The sequence below is a fragment of the Octopus bimaculoides genome, chromosome 12 (genome assembly GCF_001194135.2).
Source record: "Octopus bimaculoides isolate UCB-OBI-ISO-001 chromosome 12, ASM119413v2, whole genome shotgun sequence".
In the NCBI taxonomy this organism is placed as follows: domain Eukaryota; kingdom Metazoa; phylum Mollusca; class Cephalopoda; order Octopoda; family Octopodidae; genus Octopus; species Octopus bimaculoides.
The window spans coordinates 20,594,710-20,600,519 of NC_068992.1; positions in this window are offsets into that span (position 1 = coordinate 20,594,710).

Sequence of the window (5,810 nt, forward strand, 5' to 3'; positions counted from 1 at the left end):
ATATATATATATATATATATATATATATACGTAATATACACAGATAGTATTATAAATATATATAATCAATATATATTGTTTATTTATATAAAGGTATATATTGTATATCTATGTCATATTATACTTTATATACAAGTGTGTATGTGTGTGTGAGTGTATGTGTGTGTGTGTGTGTGTGTGTGCGTGTGTGCGAGTGTGTATAGTAGTCTGGTAAGGAATTCAAAATCAAAAACTAGTTCATAGAGTGTAAGTTCACAAAGAAACAAAGAATGACGCAGTTTTATATTCTGTAATTGTGCGCAAATTGATAAAAAATACATATTGTTAATATGTTGTTGCGTCGAAATACCATTTTTAATAGAGAGTAACATTCTAAAACTGCTAAATATTTGGTGTAATCCACGTAAGTTCTAAGAGAACAACAAACTTCGAAAATAAAGAAAGAAGCAATTAGATTATAATTAGCATTATAAAATAAACTATTATATCATAAATTAATATCCATTTGGTTATTTGGTTTATAGAGCATTTGAACATGCACGTATTCATTACTGCCTTTCTGTTTCAGAAACGAAGTAGTCTGATAGATGTAATAAAGTTAATATGATGAATAACAAGCAAATTATTTACAATGAAGTACGTAACTCAGTAGATTAACAAACCATATCTTAGATTTACTACTTCCGACAGTAATAAAACAATAAGGTAGCAATTTTCAGTGTTACTCTATATTGCTTCATGTCTATTGAAATTATCTGTTTCATGCTGTCCCAAGATTAACATAAAGTGTTTGTCATTCTCTAACATTCCTTGCTGTTAGATTCCTTGCTGTTAGATTCCTTGCTGTTAGATTCAGGTCAGATTCAGGTCGAATATAGTAGTGATATATAGTACTGATATCGCGAAAGATTTCATGCAAAACATGCTGGACCAAGCGGCCTTCATCGATATTTGGAACAATTAAATTATGGATATATTTGGTCATGAAGAATCTTGACTAATTACATCCCCAATAATCTCTCCGGCAACCTAGCCGACATGAATTAATAACCTATCAAAGGGAAACAATAAAATGGTGAAGCATAACAATCATATATTAACATGAAAATAGTAATTCCAAACTTGAGAATCTGAGTGGAAGTGAAACGATGCATCTGATTGCTCGATTGCTTATCGGAATCATACTGATATTTTTCATGGATTTCTTATGTCCACCCAAAAATTAACCTACGTGCAACATTGACAAAATTTGAGAACAAACCAAGCAAAACTACAAATGAGTGACTTGGGTAAGAACCTACTGGTACACAAGAGGTCTAGATGCTCTGTAAGTCGAAGTTGAAACATTGCAAAGACTCGATGATAATAGATGTCAAAATGAAGTCGCTTAGATCATTGGACTGCCAATACATATATACGATTACATTGTAGTAAGGGTCAGCTGTCTAGCCAATTTGCAAAAGTAATTATTACAGTTTGGTGCAGAGAGACTTCCTTCTTGTATAATGGTGCCAACCCAACAACCTAAATGATGCCGAAAGTGATTTCAAGATTGGGGAAACATTGACTAAAACCTAATGGCTGTTACAAACAACAGAATCGACAACATTTCTTTCTGCAATATACACTAATAGGAAAAAAATAACTCCTCTGGAGAATTTGATAATTAGAGCCTCCAAACCTAAGGTCACATAAATATCATACCAATGATTCTACTTTGAACCTTATTTGAACTGCGGCTATGGTACCTTGAATGAATAATGGAGGAAAAGATTATTCCACGTATAACACAACTGACGATTCTTAATATACTCGACACAATAGAATATACCATTATATTCAGAATTCCAATCATTAATATATGCGATATCTTGGTTTGTATGGCTATATTTTGAAATGTCTGCCAATAAGTCCGAAGGCCTAACTATAACCGGTGTTAGATTACAGCTTGAAAAATCCAGCATCGTTCGTAGTTAATTCTGTGGAGATTAATCAACTAATACAACCTTTATACTCTGCTACAAAGTCATTTCGTATACAGAGATAGTAATATAACAATTCGAAGTTCCTAAAATCATGAAGGTTATGGATCTGGTAGTACATGCATTGCACCGTCATACGTACATTGTTCCTTTACCTCTGCAGAATATATTGCAGCTTTAATGTTTCGATTTGCATAAGGCGGCGAGCTGGCAGAAATGTTAGCACGCCGGGCGAAATGCTTAGAAGTATATCGTCTGTTTCTGCGTTCTCAGTTCACATTTCGCCGAGGTCAACTTTGCCTTTCATCTTTTCGGGGTCGATAAATTAAGTATCAGTTACGTACTGGGGTCGATCTAATCGATTGGCCCACTCCTTAAAAAATTCGGACCTTGTGCCAAGAGTGGAAAAGAATATTTCGATGTGTATGTTACACTTCATCACCTTCCTTTATTACACTTGAATTAACGTGATAAAAATAGTGTATAGCGTCCGTATAATTAAATGAAAAAAATAAGTTTAATGCACAACTCGAACACATTGAAGACTGCATCTAATTTTTTATTTAAACGTACGATTGATTTGATTTTCATATGAAATCATATAGCTCTTTATTACATAGAAAATAAATTATTTTCATTAAGATCATTTCTAACCGTTTTCTATCTCCGCTTTTTCTGTCTGGGCAACATATGTATATTACATTGGTATATATGTGTGTGTGTGTGTGTGTGTGTGTGTCTGTGTGTGTGTGTGTGTTTGTGCGTGCGCGTGCGTATGTGTGTATGTGTGTGCGAGCGTGTGTATATGTGTGTATGTATACGTATGTGTGTTTCCGTGCGTGTATGTGTATACGTATATACACATATAGACATATGTATATGGTCGTGTAAGTGCACATGATATATGTTCCTCTGTGTGTGCGTGTGTGTGTGTGTGTGTGTGTGTGTGTGTGTGTGTGCGTGTGTGTGTGTGTATGTGCGTGTGTCCGTATATCAAAGTATGTCATTCAGATATTATAACCCGATGACATCTGTTGTAAATGACTGAAATTGAAACAGAAATATCTTTATATCATTTCTAACAAAGATTTTTCTCCAAGGTATAAAATTTCTGAAAGCGTAACCTTAATTATCAATATCATATCCTCCCTAAGTGCATTTGAACAAAATGAATTGGGTCATTCGTATATAAATGTGCGAACAATTCTCTGATCAATATTTAGGAGTTCAAATAGTCTAAACTTAGTCTGAGTGGATATTTCTATATGAAACGATGACTGAAAATATTGTTGTCGTTTTACAAATAATACCATAGATTACTTGAAAAACATTTTTGAGAAACCTGAAGCAAAATCCTCGCATAATTAAATTGATAGAAGTCAACGGATTTAGACACGGGAAAAATTTAATAAAGTATTTTACCTAACAGATTGCATTTGAATAATTTCTATTTACGTTGCCTTACGCCACATTAGAACGTTTGGTGAACGTCATAACCCATCGTCTGTACCATAACTTTATTCATTAGTATACAGCATTTAATAATGGTACTTAAGTGGAGTGAATTACTTGTTATGTGTCATGAGTACATTGCTCTACTAGAAACAGAATATGAACAATACCTAGCATACAGTACTACATGACATGATTAGTCGGGACATCTTCGGTTTCCAAACTCCTATAGTAATTCATTTACCCATGTACCTCGTGTCTACCCCCAAACATCTCCATAACATACAAATTATTGTAGTTTTCCACGAGATTGTAATTTTATTATTAAAATTTTGCTATCGTGACTATCAAAGAATATTTAGTAAATCAATCATTAAGCAATCAATTTCGGGAAAAGGTTAAGTCCATTACATCGACCCCAGTTTTCAATTTATATTTATTTTTTTATTTTATCGACCACGATATTACGAATGGCAAAGCCGAACTCGGCTACTTGAACTCAGAACGGACGGAATATCGCTTCGTTTTCTACCAAGAGCTGTAACGATTTCGTCATCTCTCCGCCTTACCGTGTGCAAATATATATTGACGCATCAAAAGAAAGTCACATGCAAATACCTACACATGTGCAGGCATAAAGACACGCACACTCCTACTCACTCATACAGTCGTATTTTATTTAATATCATGTAATTTACGTCTGTAATGTACTGGATTTTTTAATGAAATTTAAGAATATAGTAGAAATATTTATTTTTTCTGTCAATGAGAGTTGTCTTGCGGCAATATGTCGCGGGCCATCGGCAAGGACAACATATTAATGTGTTATATGCTTATTGAATGTTCGTGACATGCTGATATATGGTATGTTGCTAAGATGCAATATTTATCACTCACATGTCATTAGATTAACGATATGAAATTAATATAATTAAGATATGTAGATTAGTGTGTCACATGAAAATTATTCTCGTCTGTCTTCTATTACTGAATGAATAGTCCTTCTCATAACGCTGCAGAGAAAATATTTTAAAATATATAGTATCTCGCCAGTATCAATAAATATATGCACTTACAGTGTATAATGCATAAATGATTCTCAGTCAAATTTCTCTAGGACAAGCAGTTTTACAGCATATCGATATGCAAGTATTTAAACTAATGCATCGATTTCTGTCATCTTTATAATTTTAAACATTATTTCTCTCTAATTTAAGTTAAAATAGTTAACTTGTCACTAATCATCAAATCTTACGAGTTTGAGAGAATGACAGATTTTGATGTGACTTTAATTCTCTTTCCGAGAACATTTAAATTTATAAATAAACGCGGTCATTTCTGCAAAGTATAACCAGCATTTTTCAGAAATGTGTAAATGCGTATAATATAAAACGAACTTGTCACTGCTGTAGTCATTTTGTTCAGCAAGTTTTACGGGCAATGTATATATATAATATTGGCTTCAAATTATAGCATAAGATCAGTAATTCCGAAGGAAGGGGTAAGTCGATTACAGCGACCCCTGTGCTCAACTGAAAGGATGAAAGTCAGTCACTTAGTGAAATTTGAAATCAAAACGTAAATGCTGGCGAAATACCGCGAAGCATATTGTTGCACGTGCTAATGATTCTGTTAGGTCGCCGCTTCGTGTACGTATAATATTGTACGTCCAGTTAATAAACTGGAGACTAATAAGTCGCCGTTCTGAACTGTCAAGTCATATATATATGTATGTATATATATATACACGCCATCATTGTTAGGGAAACTTACATATATAAGTGTGTATTAAATCAACAGTATGAGAATATCCTTGATATTTATTCAACTACACCAGTTTTCCATTCACGGAGAAATTATAAAAAGTGAAATGATAACCAAAATATGATACAGCCCATAACATACTATCAGATAGGACACCACAAACGAATGAGTCAGATTTATCTTTATTGAATCATAATTGCATTCCTTCCAGAAAATTACCAACTTTGTCGACCGACACTCAATATAGGGATTGGCAAAAATGGGCTGTATAATTAGATTCTTTTGGAAGCAAAGAGCGAGCACACAGATTATATTCAGCATGACTCAACAAATAAGGAATATGAAAAGAACGATCATCGATCTCATTGAACTCAAAGATGCTTCATAATCTTCTGAACGTTTGAACTCTTCAAAGATATTGGATCCTTTGTTAGGTGACTCACAGCGTATCAGTCTAAAGTGCAGCAGGCGTATCACTTGTTTATCAGAGTTTACACGCGCACACACTTACATATACATATCAATGCAGAAGCAAACGCGCACAAAAATACATATATATAAATATATACGTAAATACATGCATATATATATGTAAGCGTGTGTGTATATATA